Source organism: Oryza brachyantha, chromosome 11 (assembly GCF_000231095.2).
Source record: "Oryza brachyantha chromosome 11, ObraRS2, whole genome shotgun sequence".
In the NCBI taxonomy this organism is placed as follows: domain Eukaryota; kingdom Viridiplantae; phylum Streptophyta; class Magnoliopsida; order Poales; family Poaceae; genus Oryza; species Oryza brachyantha.
The window spans coordinates 13,758,983-13,777,506 of NC_023173.2; the positions used below are offsets into that span (position 1 = coordinate 13,758,983).

The 18,524-nt window shown below is 44.7% G+C and overlaps 2 pseudogenes; one reads left to right on the forward strand and one right to left on the reverse strand.

The window, feature by feature from the left end:
• Positions 1-963: 963 nt before the first annotated feature.
• Positions 964-3,075, reverse strand: LOC121055682 (annotated as a pseudogene).
• An 11,051-nt stretch (positions 3,076-14,126) lies between these two features.
• Positions 14,127-15,847, forward strand: LOC102720752 (annotated as a pseudogene).
• The last annotated feature ends 2,677 nt before the right edge of the window (positions 15,848-18,524 follow it).

An 18,524-nucleotide genomic window follows, 5' to 3' on the forward strand; every position in this document is an offset into this window, starting at 1 on the left:
ACCTAACGAGAGTTGAAAACAGACCAAGCAGAGCTGGAGCAGAGGTTTTACTCTGCAAACTTCGTCAGGTTTTCTGGGGTTATATTCTGCTTTGTCAGTTTGCAAAACGACCAACTGATGAGTACGTGCAGGAAGTGGTCAAACAAGTAGCTAGACTTGCCCTCGTTGCGCCATCCGACGATAGGCAGAAATGCTGAATCAGCTAGCGACTGAAAATGGAAACATGCTAACTACTAAATAGGATTTCTTAAGATACTCTCGAATAATCGTGAGTCACAATGACCAACGAATCTGATTTTATTATACTGCACCGATAATAAATATAAATGTAGTAGTAATTCTATAAGGATAAATTGGAACTAAAATATATAACTTTGGGATAAATTTGGGTGTCACATATCATATTAAAATAGATAAATTGATAAATATATACTTTACCAAAGTTTTGAATAAATTTTTATTATACTTATAAAAATACACAATTAGATCTAAAATTTACTACACCACTACGGCCGTGTTTGACATGACAAATAGTGCGAAAACATAATAATAGATTAGTACATGTCAATAATTATTAATTATAAAATTATAAATGGATTAATATGATTTTTAAAAACAATTTTCTTATACAAAATTTTGCAAAAAAAAACACTGTTTACCAGATCATGACACGTGTGTGTGAAAAATGAGAAAATCTAGGGTTATAAGATTGAACAATTTTACAGTCCAACAAAAAGTAACTCGAGGTACCAGTATCTCGAAATACCAAATCGTTTCTGATCATTTGATCTAACATTGCATATCTTACTCAGCTAGATCTATTGATGAGAAATAATTTGGTATATCGAGGTACCGGTATCTCGAGCAGCTTTTTGTTGGACCAGAGTAAATCTCTATAATACATTTGATAGCCGAACGCGACCTACCACTATTGGCAAAAATATACCGTAACTGTGGCCTTAATCAGACATTAAGGTGAGTCGGGCCGGTGACTCTGTCCAAGATGCCTCCATGAGTAAGCAGAGCCCAGAGGTGCGTGATGAGCTCTCCTCCCCGGGGGAGGGTCTCCAGGTGCGCCCTAGCGTCATCCGACGGCGCCACGTGCAGGAGCATCTCCGTCCAGAAATCGCTCACCACCTTCCATCTCAGCTCCGCCTCCCGGATCTTCACCATCAGGCGGCTGCCCAGCCGAGCTCCGGTCACGATCAGGCGGTGGTCGTCGTCCTCCGCCTCCGCCACCATCTCCATCAGCTTGCTGCACCGCGCCCTGAGCTTCTTCTTCGTCTTCCTCTCGCCCTTGAGCAGCTCCCCGGCTTCGGCGACCATGGCGTCGACGAGGGATCCCGAGACGGAGCCATGGTCCGGTAACAGGTCCGGCGCGAAGGCGACGAGGTAGGCCATGTACTTGGATAGGCTGCAGGCCAGCGAAGCGAGCCGGTCGATGTCCTGCTCTTGTTCGGACAGTCCGCTGCGTCTTCGTCTTCCTCCTCGTCGCCGGTCGCCGCTGTCCTGCGCCTCGCAGATGGTGGTGGCGACGTGCCATGCCAGTATGGTGTGCATCGTGGTGGGAAGCGTGGTGCACGACCACGAGAGCTCCAGCTCCACGCCGTTGGCCCGTAGCGACGTGACCCCGTTCGTCAGCACGCCATTGCTGCGCTTCAGGGTTTCCACGAGAGCCCGCTTCGCGTCCATGGAGATCTCGACGGGGTTGCCTCGCCTGCGACCCCTTTTGCTCATAGGGTTCATCGGTCTGTAGTCGAAATCCATGAGCAGCGTGTACTGCCCGAGCCTGCGTTCCCAGCATCGGAATGAACTCAGCCTCGTGATGCGTCCGATCAACTCGCCGACCCATCTGCGGCTGTTCCATGATTCTCTCGCGACGTATCTTGAGACGAGGGCCAGCTTGCACCAGCCGGAGGCGAGGTAGAAGAAGACCTGGAAGAACTCCACGAGCGCGATGCCGACCGCAATCACGAAGGTGAGGAGTGCGTCGTAGTTCCTCCGGTGATCATCGTCGATGAGGATGCCAATGTTTAGCGCGTCGTTCGGCGTGAGGAAATGATGGAACATGATGCACGCTAGGTTGATGCAGAAGGGGATCATGAGGAAGGAGAGCAAGATGTCGTGACGGGCGAGGCGGTGGATGGCGAATACTTGGTGTAGAAGAAGTCGTGCACGAAGGCTAGCTCCTCTTCGATGACCCGGAAGGCTCGCTCGCAGCGGCTGTCGTCGTCGTCGTCGTCCCCCCCGTGGAGGCGGCCATGGAAGAGGAAGTCGTGGGTCTTCTGGAGGTCGGACTCCGCGAGCTCGAGGCCGACGAACCTACGGTTCAGCATCTTGGACAGCGCCATGGAGAGGCACAGGTCCTTGAGCCGGCCGCCGTCGCCGCCAAGGAGCAAGCTCCCACGGCATCCCCACACCTTGTCGACGGTGACGAGCTTGGCAAGACGATCGTCGTCGTACCTCAGAAGGTACTCCGGGGCTTTCGCCCTGGGCTTGTTCTTCACCTTCCTCGGCTCGCCGTCGACGATGTAGCGGTACCCTCGCATGGTGACGGGATCCCGGTCGCCGGGGGCGGCGGCGGCGCAGAGCTCGTGCTCATAGCTCATGTAGTCGGCAACCCACTTGGTGCTGTCGGAGAGCATGCAGCCTCTACTGGCCAGCCTCAGCGACATGAGCCGCGTGCTGGAATTCACCATGGCAACGACGAGCATCCCGTAGATCGGCCAGCCGAAGTCGGACGCCATGAAGGCGTCGCCTACTATCGATCCTAGGAAGAGAGCCTGGATGAGCAGCTGGAGGTAGACCGTGACATACTCGTCGTTGTCCTTGTGGCTGAACGCCGAGAGGGAGTTGGAGCTGCCGAGGAAGAGGACGAGGCTGATGGCCCAGACGGAGAAGAGGTTGTTCTTGCAATGGTACGACTGCATCAACCCCAGGGTGTAGCTCACCATGGGGATACAAGCAGCGTACGCCACCCAGGTGATCACCCTGACGGCGGCGGTAGGAGCCGCCGACGACGAGGACCAGCATCGCGGCCACGCTGAAGAGAGAAGAAAGCTCGATCAGGATCATGTGAGCCGCATCCCTCGTTGTCAGTGAGCATGAATTCATCGTGATCCTGCTCGGGCTCGGACCCATGACCATGATCATGTATATATGGTAGAGACTAGAAATTCAGTGGACTCCAGATGTTTATCAGATGAGCATCTGCTCCGTCTCCTCCTTGCACTCGTTCTCCCTGGCTAACTGGGTGAGATTCTTGACAACGAAAGCTTTGGTGTTTACTGCTTGAGACTGCCGGTCGGGCAGTAGGCATCAGTTGCGAGTTGCAGTCTTGGGGATTTTTTTAGTTTTGGGGATTTTGGCTGTAAGAAGATTTATAAAAGGGAAGGGAAAGACACCAGTATCGTACAGAGGTAGATTTGGGAATTTAGATTGGTCTAGCGCGAGACTTTTCTCATTAGAGCATTGGTGATGCAATGACTAGGATGATTTTCATAGAGTTAAATAAGCTACCACATAGAATAAAAAATGATGTAGCAAATGAGTTAATTAATGGAAAAAGAGAAAGAACTCATGTATTGTATGAGAGCCATCCTTATGCAAGACACTGTTCATGGTTTCTATAGCATCTACGTCATAAAGAAACTAGCACTAGACATCACTTTTACGTACAATACAAACACTATTAATTCACATGTGAATTTAATGTTACCCATCTGTTATCGGGCATTGAGGGTAGTGCAAAAATTATGTCTCATACAAGACATGGTTTTCTTTCTTTCTTCGTTTACTCACTTAAGACATCATCTTTTATTCAGTTCTTTTAATAATATGAAAACTATTGTAGTTGTTACGCTGTGAATGCTTTGAGACATGATTTCTGTATAACACCCTATATAACACCTAAGAAATAATGTGAGATGGGTAACATTAAATTTATATGTGAATTAATAGCGTTTGCATTTTATGATGAATGTCTAGTATTAGTTTATTTATTATATGGAGTTTATTTATTACATGGAGTGTATTGAAACCATGACTATTGGTTTACGTGGGGTGAGCGGTGCCACCGAATGCATCGTGCAAGACAGATCAATCTTGAACTCCTGCTATCCTGCTTAATTTGTTGGGTTAAGCATAAAGCATCGATATATATATATCCATCTGGCGTCACGCTGATACGTTACGCGCGAGTGAGAAGACACGCACGGGGAAGCACGCAACAAAAAAGTGTGCGGATACACACTGGTTGGACTGAAATCCGACACGTGTAATCGCTTCGGGGCCAACCGCTGCAAAGACGAGTACGTGCGTACGTGCACACGAGTTGGACACGTACGTCTGCAGTGTCTTTTACTGGTGGTATAATTTAATCAACACCATTTATATATTTTTATCGAATGACTATGATTAAATTATATTATCAACAAAATTAAGAGCAGTAGAAATTTAAAGGTGTAATACAATCATTTTAATCGTGAGCATTGCCTCTTCTATCATACTACCTTCGTCCCTAAATGTTTGACGTCATTGACTTTTTTATACACGTTTGACTTTTCGTCTTATTTAAAAAATTTACATAATTATTATTTATTTTTATATCATCTCATTTATTGTTAAGTATAACTTTATATATTTGACAAAACAATTTGAATAAAACAAAGAGTCAAACGTGTATAAAAAAGTCAATTACGTCAAATATTTCGAGACGGAGGGAGCATAACGTAATATATTTTTTGACTGCCAGAAAAAATCGCCAGTCATGCACACCGATCTACTATGCCAAGCCGTACGACACATAAGCAATATGTAATACATTTTTTATTGCCAAAACAATCAAAATAATAAAATACTACTAATTAATTATTTAACAATGTGTAAAAATATCATTTTTAACTCAATTCTACTGGTCGGAGAGGGACCCATATCAAATTATAGTAGGTGGATACGAGGTCATCTTTTCGCTTTTTAGAAAAATACAAACAACGTATTTGTTAACGAAGAACAATTTGTGAATGAAAACTTTAAATATGTGTTTTTAGCGATATAAAAAAGTCATGGTTGAAAAATAAACTTTTCTCTCCTGCTTATGCTCATAAGCTAAGATTTAAATTTTCAACCTTAAATTTAGTATTAATTTTAAGGTTTTTTATCGTAGTTTATTTTTCAGCTCTTACTTTTAAATAGTTAATAACACATATATAAAAGTTTTAGTTATAAATTATTTTCTGATTATAAACATATTGTTTTTTTTTTGCTCGATGAGGGCTTTGGTCCACCTAATCAATCATTCAATTTAGTGCTAAGTAGACCGATCAAAATCCCCAAATCTACAACTCTATGATACTGGTGTCTTTAATTCCCTTCTTTTTTTATAAGGGCAACTATTCAGTGTATTTTAATGATAGTATTATATTAATTAATTAAAAATATGTATTTTTATACTTTGTTAATTAATTAATTAGCAGTATTTTGTAATTTTGTTTTTTGGCAATAAAGATCATAATACAAAGGACGATATTGTCTCTTCAAATTTGTACCGCACCTAAAATTTTGGTAGTATAATTTAATCATAGTTATCCAATAAAAATAGATCAACGGTATTGAATAAAATTCTATTACTAGTAAAATGCACCGGAGTCAATATTTTTTATAAATATTCTTAAAGCCAAAATCCCCAGGACTCCAACTGGCAACTGATGTCTACTGCCAGCCCGGCAGTCTGCTCCTGCCTGGGCTCGATGAATGGTACATGGCAGGTTGCTTCCTTGCTGCTGGTTTCCCAGCTGCTCAAGCAGCAAACACCAAAGGTTTCCTTGTCAAGAATCTCACCCATTTACTCAAGAATCTATACACTGAAGGCCAGGGAGAACGAGAGTGCAGGGAGGAGGAGGAGGAGGAGGAGGAGCAGATGCATGTTGAGCTAATTAAACATTTGGAGCTTGTCCGAGCCGGATCATGGTGAACTCATGCTCACTGTCAGTGAGCGATGCGGCTCACATGGTCCTGATCGAGCTTTCTTCTCTCTTCAGCGTGACCGCGACGCTGGTCCTCGTCGTCCTCGGCTCCTACCGCCGCCGGTCGAGCTCCGCCGCCGTCAGGGCGACCACCTGGGTGGCGTACGCCGCCTGCATCCCCATGGTGAGCTACACCCTGGGGACGATGCAGTCGTACCCTTGCAAGAACAGCCTCTTCTCCGTCTGGGCCATCAGCCTCGTCCTCTTCCTCGGGGGCTCCAGCTCCCTCTCGGCGTTCAGCCACAAGGACAACGACGACTACGTCACGATCTGCCTCCAGGTTTTCATCCAGATCTGCTTCCTGCCATGGATAGAAGGCAGCGTCTTCATGGGCTCCGACTTCGGCTGGCCGGTTGCCGCGATGTTCGCCGTCACCATGGTGAAGTCCGGCACGCGGTTCTGGTCGCTGAGGCTAGCCAGCAGGGGCTGCATGCTCTCCGACAGCACCAAGTGGGTTGCCGACTACATCAGCTATGAGCACGAGCTCTGTGCCGCCGCCGCCGCCGGTGACCAGGATCCCGTCACCATGCGAGGGTATCGGTACATCGTCGACGGCGAGCCGAGGAAGAAGAAGAACAAGCCCAGGGCGGAAGCCCCGGAGTACCTTCTGAGGTACGACCACAATCGTCTTGCCAAGCTCGTCACCGTCAACAAGGTGTGAGGATGCCGTGGGAGCTTGCTCCATGGAGGCGGCGGTGACGGCGATCGGCTCAAGGACCTGTGCCTCTCCATGGCACTGTCCAAGATGCTGAACCGTAGGTTTGCTGGCCTCGAGCTCGCAGAGTCCAACCTCTAAAAGGAGCACCTTAAAACTAACTAAAAAAATTAATGCCAAATGAACGGAGCCGTAGTTGGACAATCTCAGTAGTAAGGAACGATCAAACTAGCAACCTGATACACAAGACTAGGGTCATCACAGCTAACTAACTCGAGACACTAAATTATTTCTCACCATTAGATCTAGCTGAGTAGGATGTGAATTATTAGATCCAACGATTAGAAATGATTTGGTACTGGAAGCAAATCTCTAAATATAATATATAGCCATCAACTGCAGTTGTCTCTTGAGCACTTTTAAATTCCTCAAACATCATGGCCACCGTTACTAGCATCAATAGTTGGAGATGTGGCCACCGACACGACTGCACCCAGCAGTGAAGAGTCAACTATTTTTGGTGTTAAGCTGCAATTTTGACCCAACTTAAGGTATATATGCCTAATATACATGTTATGAAGTGAATTTTTTGCCAAAAAAATTGAAGGTACAGCTGTACCCCTTGTCCCATACGAAATTCAATTCTTTTACTTTTTAAACCTTTTAAAAAAATAATTTTATTACTAAACCTCCGGGAAAAATATTTCAAATCTAAACCTTTTGGCCACGCCATTGTAAATTCCAAATCTAAACCTTTTGGCCACGCCACCCACAATGACGTGGCAAGACAACACTGTCACGTAGCCTAATCACGCGTGACGGTCTTGCCACGCCAATGTCAATGGTGTGGCAAGACAATGCTGCCACACCACCGACAATGACGTGGCAAGCCGTTTGGCCATGTCAATATTGGTGGCGTGGCCAAAAGATTAATACGGTGAAAATATTTTCCCAGTAATAATATTATTTCTTAAAAAGGTTTAAAAAATAAAAAAAATTCGTCCCGTAGTGTGTCCGCCCCTATAATATAGAAAACCATCACCGACGGCCTACTTATGAGTACAAAACAACATTAATGCCGATTCCTCCTTAAACCCGGCACTGATATGCTGTCCATCAGTGCCAATTTAGCAACGGAACGTGTGAGATGGGTATATGTGCCAGGTTTTGTAGTAAACTGACAGTGATATATGCATATCCTTGTTGGGTTACTCTAAACTGGCACCGATAATTTTTCCTATATATAACCCAACATAAGTCAGCAGAGGCTGATCTGCTCAGGAGGGGAGGCAATTTTTGCAATTTTTCGTGGTTGGCATTGAAGATTTAACCCTGGTCTTGCCTCTAAAATTCCTTCCAACGGTTAGTAACATGTTTTCCTTTACTTATTGTTTGCAAATGGAAAACTTTTAAATTTGTAGGCCAGATGAAATCTAGAACCTTGTAGGTCGATCATTAGGGCCTCAAACATTCATGATAAGGTCTCATATATTTCTTTCACTTATTCTTTGAAAAAGGGAAACCATTTAAATTTGTAGTAAAATCATTTTAAGTCCGACTATTATGAACAAAATTATCTCAGAACCTACAATATTTTCTTTAATATATGATGAGCTCAATATTTCTTAGATATTTTCTTTAATATAGTTTCTCACTTACATGAAGTTGTGTAACATCTTAGACTTACATAGGGGAAACTTGACATAAGTGACTAGCCATATTAAAAGAATTATAGTACGATGTCGTTGTCCTAAAGAAACTCCTATGGAGTATTTTAAAAAATAAATTTGTAAAATTTTCACTTTTGACATCTACTGCTAGGTTCCCAATAGATTATTCATTGTCTAAACCCTGATTTTTTTTAAATACGGATGGATCATCGGTGGATGTACAAGGAGAGTCTCCTTCTGTCTTATTTTTTAATCTAGGTTCCCAATAGATTATTTTTTTTAAATACAGAGGGACCTAACCTAACCGAATACGAAATTTTCTTGTTCCTTTTCTGTACAAGGAGCGCCTCCCTCTGTCTTCTCCATGGAACGGGATCTTGTGACTTAAGTCACAGTGACTGACATATGGACCCATGGGCGGTGGAGCTCACCTGTTAGCCACCCACGGCCCTCTGACTTAAAGTCAAAGGAGCTGTGTTCCTTTTCCATCCATCCGGCCAGCCACCCCTGCACTCTAGGGGTGGAATCGAGGCTCGACTCGCCTCGTGGAAGCTTGCCAAAAGCCAGGCTCGGCTTGGCTCAGCTCAGTACTCCAACCGAGCTTAAAAACAGATTCGGCTTGGCTCGTGCATAGGCTCGAGCTGGCTCGTGAGCTTTGCAAAAAAAAAACCTCTAGTAGTCATAGGTGGCGGGGCGGTTGCCGAGGCACAAGTGGTGGGACAGTGACGCGGTGTCTCCCTGTGTAGGTGGGAGGGCGGCCGGTGGGCCTGTCGGCGGTGCTGGCGTACAGGAGAGGGTGGGGGACTGGCCGGGTGGCGTCGCCGGCAACGTTCGCCGCTGTACAGGAAAGGATGGGACGGGCAGTCGGCGGTGTTGGTGCCTCGGAGTGCCGCCCGCCCTAACGTGTAGTGCTATACGAGAACGGGAGATGAACGGGGAGAGGATAGAAGACGGATCAATATGGTGACACAACCCTAGAACTTTATAAGTAATGGGCCAGAAATCATGGGATTTGTTGGGTTTGGGCCAAAATTGATCAATTCGAACCGAGCCTACTAAGCTCGTGCGTTGCACGCGAGTTGGCTTGGGCTTGGCTTGGTCTAGCGACGAGCTAAAACCTAGGGTTGGGCTCGGCTGTTTTAGGATTTGAGTAGAGCCATGTGAGCCCGAGCCGAGCTCATGAGCCCGAGCTATTTGTCCAGCCCTACCTGCCCTCGGCTCAGCGGCCCCCAGTTGACCACAGAGGCACAAACTGATGATAGACAAACAACAAGAGCAAAGGGAAATTTTATGAAATGTTAATGTTACGTCAAATACTAGATTTTTTTAGGAAGTCTTTTTTGTGAAAATGTTTTAAAGTTGTTCTTCTTGTTTTGTAGTAAACCGTAATTGTCAAGAAAATTATTATTCGCATCACGGGTGGTGACACATGCTACGAGGTCGATTTTTATTTTATTAAAGAAAAAAGAATTCATTTTCTCTCTCCAATTGTTTCGTTATATCAACCAATCAAACCCATCTATTATTTAGTTTACAATCGATCTATTTCTTCATTTCAACCATTCGCAATCTTTATTTTATCTTTCTTCTTAATAGCCACGTCGATGGCGAGGATTCCGGCAACGATTTTTGCTGTGGTCTCAGGGCATGTACTTTATATTTACAACAATTTTACGGTACAATAAAAAGTAACAAAAAGTATCTCGAGTTACCGATACTTCGTGATACAAAATCGTTTTGGATCGTTGAATCTAACAGCGTATATCCTACTCAGCTAAATCCAATGGTAAGAAATCATTTGGTACCTCGAGGTACCGGTACCTGAGGTGCTTTTTGTTAGACCGGAACAAATATCTTATATTTATACTTAGGTGGAGGAAAGTAAAAAAAACGGGCTATAGATTTATAGCCATCTACAACATAAGCTCCAAAAGACTATATGTGTATAAGAGGTTGACCATATATTTATGTGAAGAGTAATTTTGCGGTTCTTGTGTAGGTACTATGAGATATCAAGTATTAGCAGGTATCAAATAAATCTAACTATTAATTCGTTAGAGTATGATTGGAAGGAAAAACGAATGGAATAAGAAAAAACTCATCTATTTCTTGTCGGCGCAACCGACGGTTGACGGCAGATGCGGCGCAACGACGACGACAGCGCGCCTCCCACGAGCTCGGCACCGTGGACCCCAACCCTGACGATGCCGCCGCAGCCCGCAAGCTCCCCGGGAAGGTGTGGAGGTTCCGGTACTCCTACTGGAACAGCAGCCAGAGTTACGTCCTCACCAAGGGGTGGAGCCGCTTCGTCAAGGAGAAGGGACTCCACGCCGGCGTCGCCGGTGGCTTCTACTACTCCGCCGGTAAGGACGTGCAGCTCTTCATCGACTGCAAGATCCGGTCAAAGCAGTCCGCCATGTCCGCCTTCCTCCGCGCGATGGTCGCCACGCCAACGGCCCCCGCCGTGAAGGCTATCAGGCTTTTTGGTATCGACCTGCTCACTGGGGGCGGAGCTAGAGCGAAATAGATAAGGTGTCACGGGTATCTGAATTTAAATCGAAAGAATAAATATATGATGAAAATTTATAAACTTTAGTTAAAATTTTTTCCGAGGTTCCTCCTTCTCGTATGCAGCTTCGGCACGCTGCTCACCGTGATGGTGGCGAGGAGGAACGGCATGGAGGAGTTGGGTGGTCACTGCATTCCAATCCAAAATAAGTGAAATTTCTCTTCTGCTGGCGCAATCCAAATTACCACGGGTGGATTTCTTAAGGTACTCCCTCCGTTTCATAATGTAAGTTTTTCTAGCATTACCTAGATTCATATAGATGCTAATGAATCTAGACATATATATAAAGTATATACATTCATCCATCAATAAATTTAGGCAAAGCCAGAAAAACTTACAATATAAAACGGAGGTTATACCAATTAATCAGAACCCTCCGATCAAACACAATCAACGGCTATGATTTGATACTTCTTGATACTTAGTACTGCTTCAAAGACTATAAAATAAGCATTTTTCCCATCCTTAAAAAGATATCACGAGGTACTGCTATTTTTACGTAAAATTTAGTAGCTCTTGGTACCTAAGAAAACAGTGATATCTCCGGATTAATAGAGCGTTGCTCCCATCCAGCATCCTGTACCGGCTGTTTCTAGTACCGGTATAGAGATGAATCCGTTCGTCCATGCGAGAATGGTACGATTGGAAAACAGAGAGTAGTCGTGACCCCGCTCTCCTTTTCACTCTTTCTCTGTTTCCTCCCTCCGCGCGTCGGCGCTATCTTCTTTTTTTTCTTTCCTCCCTCCGAGCTAGGCCTAGGCATAAAAGGACGGAGACTGAGAGACCGAACTGAATAGACCGAGACCGGGACCAAAAAGACCGAGACCGAGAAATTTGGTCCCGGTCTCAGGTGGAGGAGGCGATTTACCGAAAAATTCGGTCTGGTCTTCGAGTATAGGTCTCGAGTAACCAAATACCCAAAAAGACCGAATTTCGCCGTCTCTCCTCCGCCGCCTCCTCCCATCTCCCCGCGTCCTCCCGCCGGCCTCCTGGTAACTGAAATTTTGGGCACTACGGTCAGGACCGAGACCGAATTTCTCGATCTTGTGTTTTTTTCAAGACTGATCAGGCCCGAGTTCTAAAAGACCGAATTTTCTCTAGACCGAAGACCGAGACCGAACCGAACCGAACCAAAGACCAAACGCCCAGGCCTACTCCGAGCACAGCGCCGCGCGCACGCCTGAGCCGCTCGTAAGCAAGCCCGCCTGAGCTGCACGCACGCAGGCTCTCGCCCCGCATCTGCTCGCCCCTCGCCTGGGTTGCCGGAGCAGAGCAGGCAGGTTGGTTGACACGTCTTATCTGCTACTACCTCCGTCTTATAATGTAAGATTTTCTAGCATATCCTAAATTCATATAGATATCAATGAATCTAGACATATATATAAACAATATACATTGATTAATCGATGAATCTAAGCATAGCTAAAACGTCTTACATTATAAAACGGAGGGAGTAAAATGCAAGCAACTAACAGTCAACAACGCTGTGAATACCCTACACGTTCGTTCGAATCGATCGATCTGTCTTGGAATTAAACTGCTCCGATCAGTATGCAAACTTGAGCTGCAAATCGTGTACCACCTGGTAGCATGAGGCGCAGCCCTTGCCGTCCTTGAAGAGTGGCTCGTTGGCGCAGGACGCCATGGACGTACGAGAACGGGTACTGGTTCACGTTCTTGAACCCGCAAGCACCGCCTGCATCAACGCAAGCACACCGGTTTACACAATGGCCAGACAGACGTCATTAATTAGTTCATCGCCGGATCAATCGGCGCAGTGGCGCGTCTACGTTACCATCGTCGTCAAGGCCGGTGCCGGTGGGGGCCGGCGCCATACCACGGAGCACCTCGCCGCCGTCCGCTCCTACAGATTAGACGCCGCCGCAGCCGCCGCCTCCCCTCCACTGAGCGCCCTGACGCCGCGCCTCCCACGGAGCACCTCGCCGCCGCCTCCTCCGACGGATCGGATCTGATTTCCCCGGACACTCCTACGTGAAAAGATAAATCTACCCTTCCACCACTTAAAATTAATTTAATTTTTTTAATAAGATGAATAATCAAACGTATATAAAAATCAATAACATCAAATATTTAGAAAAGGAGCGAGTATTTTTTATATACAGAGGGACCTAACTGAATACTCGTCAAATAATTTCCAAACATCCTCAAATCTCCTGTCTAGCTAGGCCAGCCCAGGCTCACATGGGCATCGCACCGACACTGTTGCATCGTTACAACAACCGTCGCCGGAATCCTCGCCATCGTCGTCGAGAACCCGCCGGCTCTAACTCGGGCGCCAACGTTGTTCCTTCCAAATTTGCCGCAATTCTCGACAGGACGCTCAATTTACTTTCAAAACATATTTTAATTTACTTAATTAAAATTATATTTGGTATACAACTTTGAACTTCTATAATTGAGATGCAGTTATATTACACCCCTATAATTTAGACCCACTCTGATATAATGGCTTAAATCTTTTTCTTTTTCTTTCATTAATTTGAGAAATTGTAGCCTCAGAGCAAACATGGTGGTTCCTTTTAAAGATATCTTTATTATAAAATATCACTACCATATTTAAAATATAATATTATTCTCAATAACATTTTCTATTTTATAAATGAAATTTTATTTTTTGTTGGTATCAATATGCACTATTATATATAATCTTGACCAACCATGATTAACGCTGTAAATTTTCTACTGTACTTTCTCCTATTAATATGGTAATGTTTAAGCCTACAGAAGAATTGGAGAGACAAACCATGATTGGTTGATATAACGAAACAATTGGAGAGACAAAATAAACCTTTTCTTTACTAAAATAAAAATCAACCTGGTAGCATGCATGCATGTTCACCACTCGTGATGCGAATAATAATTTTCTTGACCATTACAGTTTAGATAAACAGTTGCTCCACACACACATGCAGTGCCGTCCTCGTAGATCAGTGTAGTGCGCGCAGCCACCTTTTGTGACGTACAGCATGTTTGTTGATCGATCGTTGACGATACAGAGTTATAGACTACGACCCCAACAAAATTCCATGATCAGCGTGTGCTTGGGGGTTTCATCGTGCAAGACTCGGCGGAGACCGACTGCTACTCGTGCTGTGTAACTAATGTACGTCGTGATGCATAATCACAGATCGATCTATATATGATATGCTGAAGTGCTTCAATTTTCTTCGCCGATTCAGTGTTGCGAGATGCATGTTGCGGCAGCCAAGCTCGCGCTGCTTGCCGTGGCTGCTGCTGCTACCAGCTTCTCCTCCCATGCGCTAGCAGATACTGGCGCGAGGTGCTTACCGCATGAGAGGGACGCGCTGCTAGCCTTCAAGAAAGGCATCGCCGAGACGACTACGGCTTCCTCGTTTCATGGCGGCGGCGAGGGGGGCGGGAAGAAGACTGCTGCCGGTGGAGCGGCGTCAGGTGCAGCAGGAAAACCGGCCATGTCGTCAAGCTCGATCTTGGTTTTACAGGTTTGGAAGGCCAGATAAGTCCGTGTTTGGTTTCTCTTGAGCATCTGGAGTACCTCGATCTCAGCAACACTGGGTTGAGGGGGATTAATGGTTCTGTCCCAGAGTTCCTGGGTTCTTTCAAGAACATGAGATATCTCGATCTCTCATACATGAATTCTATTACAAGATTGCCGCCTCAGCTTGGCAATCTTTCAAAGTTGGAATATCTTGACCTCTCTCGCACATATTTGTTGCAAGTGCCCCGTCAGCTTGGTAACCTGTCGAGCTTACGTCACCTTGATCTCAGCCAGACGCCATTCTTCTACCAGGCCAACGACATGCCATATATGTATAATATGATCAGAGGTATCTCCTGGCTAGCCCATCTACATTTGCTTGAATATCTTGACATGAGTTACATAGACCTCAGCATGGCGGTCGATTGGCCTCATCTCTTCAACTCCCTTCCACGTCTGGAAGCTCTTCATCTCTCTAATTGCTCACTTCCAGGCACATCCTATGCACTGACACAACTGAACCTCACGGAAATTGTGGAGCTTGATGTTTCATACAATGATTTTGGCAACCCGATTAGTACCAATAATGTTCCGGAGTTTTTGGGTTCAATGAAGAACATTAGATATCTCGACCTCTCTGAAACATCCATATTTTCTGGTAGAGTGCCTCCTCAGCTCGGTAACCTTTCAAATCTACGACACCTAGGCCTCCATCTCATGCATACCGACATGTACTCAACAGATATTTCATGGTTAACCCGTCTACATTTGCTTGAATATCTTGACACGAGCTCTGTAAATCTCAGCACTTTGCATGATTGGCCTGTCGTTGTCAACATGATCCCACACCTTAATTATCTCTTTTTTAACGATTGTTCTCTTCCAACTGCAAACCAGACACTGGCACACATAAACCTTACAAAACTTGAGATTCTTCTACTTGATTGGAACTATTTCGGCCATCCTATTGCGTCATGTTGGTTTTGGAAAGTGAGTAGCATTAAGATGCTTGGGCTCAGTGGAACATATCTTGATGGTCCATTCCCTGATGCGCTAGGAGGGATGACATCCCTTGAGGTGCTATATTTTCATGACAACGGTAATGCTGCCACTATGACGGTAGACTTGAAAAATCTATGTGCACTGCAATGGCTATTTCTTGATGGGAGTCTATCATCAGGGAACATAACAGAGTTTATGCACAAAATGCCACGATGTTCTCCAAATCAATTGGACTACTTGAGTTTACGTGACAATAACATGACTGGAACACTGCCAAATGTGATGAGACACTTGGACAGTTTAAGCCACCTTTTGCTTTCGAACAACAGCATTAGTGGACACATTCCTGGATCTATTTGCATGTTCCAATACATGCATAGGTTGGATTTATCAAATAATTTTCTCGAGGGAGAACTTCCGCCATGTTCTAGGATATCTGCAGCTAATTAAGCCATGATATGTTGTTGTACGCAGGACCGGTCCTGACTTGTGTTAGGATTGGTCGTTGGCCTTTGGATGGATTTTTGTGCTATACTATTTCAAAAGATCACAAAGTATTGCTTATTTCCGTCAGGTTGAAATGTTATACGATACAGTGTATGTTTGTTCCTGTTGCACCAACTACGCTTGCTAGAGATCAGGCTACCACAAATTACATAATCCAAATTAATCTTCTTAATCTGTTAGTCTGATGAGTGGTATATATGCCAATATATATGAATAATTCAAGCTGGAGAAGCATTAAAATATTGTACTGTGTTAGACCGTATAGTAATTGTATGATTTCGTTTTGGTGATGTAAAAATAAATGTTGCCCAATGCTTAATTAATTTTCAGTCGACCACCTTTAGTATGTAGAAAAAGGAAATACTATGTAGATAATTCTTAGATCATGTGATATTTATGTGTGTACAAAATCAATCCCACATAATATTTGCTATTTTTCTTGTCAAATTTCATGTTTTTATCCATCTTATAGTTATAAAATAGATCTATTTAATATAAGCAACATCTTAGGAGGACATGGTGCAGTGTCCCCCTAAGATGGAGACGTGGTGCATAGGCTGCACCATGTCCCCCTGAGATAAAGAAATTAAGGAGAAACCACTGATTTAGGAGCAGTACATGGCAGGTGGAAACATGGTGACAATTGCAAATGTTCAAGAGCGAGATAGATGAATATTGGTCGTAGAATTTGTTCCGTACGTAAGACAATATATAGGTAATGGGACATGTTAGTTGTGCATGGTAAGGCAACACAAATTAAAAAAAATACTATATATGTTTTGTTCTCATCTTATACAACAAAATTTTATAAAAAAACCAAAAACCAAAATCATATAAAAAAATATACGTTTTGTTCCCATCTTAGATCCCATCATCCCGGTTTTAGAAACTGAAAATTGCATGCTGACCCCATGTAATAGTCGGTTTAGTGCCTAATAGGTTCGGGTTTTATTAACCTTGTTTTTATGTTAATTAGTGTAAAGTTCTATCAGCTTATAAATGTTTCATGTTGTGATTATGATTAATTAGTTTCATTAATATGTTTGATTAATGTTTTAAGGCTTAGGTACAAATAAGAAGGAGAGGAATTCGGCGGATAGTACAATCCTCAATTTTCCCCAAAATCCCCAAACCCTAATCCCCTCCAAACCGAAATCAGTGCAAAAAAAATAATTGGGGGCTTACCAGTATTAATTCGCCTGATTCCACTGCTGCTCGGACCGGCTCCGTGCTTGTGCTTCATGTGTCACACAGAGCCGAGGAAGAAAACGTGATGCACCTCAGCCTCGAACGGCATCAGAAGCCGCTCGCTGCCCGAGCCTGTGGCACATCCATGCGTCGCCTCCGGGCTGTCGCGTCCGCGCACATCGCCTTGCGCCGCTCCGTTTTTTTTGCGCGCTGTCGTCACCGCCTTGGGAGTCTTCGCCAACAGAGAGGGAGAGTTAGGCGTGAACGATGCATGACCCTCAACGAGGATCCCTATCTTCTATGTAGGATAAAGCTATTGGTATGACACGCTACCTACAATGTACTGGTTCAGAGTGAGACCGGAACTAGCGAACCATCACCGGTCTCTGTTGAGTGAACCGACGGCCGCCCCTCACCCCTCTCTCTCGGGCAACGCCTGTCCCCCGGACAACGTGGCGGAGATCGGCGGTCGGGCGACCAGTCTAGGAGGAGGATCTAGGTGGTCAAGCTAGCCAGAGGAGCCCGGCGGTTGGGCGGCGGGGCTCAACGACAAAGTGGTGGATTTGGGCCATCGAGCTCTAGGCGACCTCGGTGGCGACGGATCTAGGCGGCGACGTACGTGGCTTGGGCGCCTCACTCTCCTTCCTCCTACTTTCTGACCCACGTTCAACAAGACAACGGTGCCCTCTACAGGCCACGTGCGGCTCTACGGGGGAGAAGGTCCATGACTTGCTGTCAAGCCTGCGCCGACGTGGTGGGTTGTGGCCACTCGCCACGTTAATGTCTTATGCATGACCTAAGATGATCGGAAATAATTTTAGGGTTAGGATTTCTCTGCCGTCTGAGGTTCCATATCTAAGTGCCGTTGGAGCACTAATGTATATTGCAAATTGCACTAGACCTGATATTGTGTTTGCAGTAAATTTACTAGCTAGACATAGTGCAGCCCCGACTAAACGTCATTGGGCAGGAGTTAAAAATATTTTCAGGTATCTACATGGTACTAAGGATCTTGGTTTGTTCCATAAATTTAACCAAGGTAAAACCTTGATTGGATATACTGACGCTGGATATCTATCCGATCCACACAATGCAAGATCACAAACTGGATTTGTATTTTTACATGGTGGAACGGCTATATCATGGAAATCATCCAAACAAACTTTAGTAGCCACATCCACAAATTATTTTGAAATAATTGCATTATATGAGGCCTCATGCAAATACATATGGCTGCGTTGAATGATTAATCACATATAACAGTCATGTGGTATTGATCCTATCAAGGAACCAACAATTATCTATGAAGATAATTATGCATGTATTGCACAAATGAATACAGGTTATATACAAAGCAATATCAAAAAGCATATTTCTCCTAAATTATTTTACCCACATAATTTACAACAAAATGGAGAAATACAAATATAGC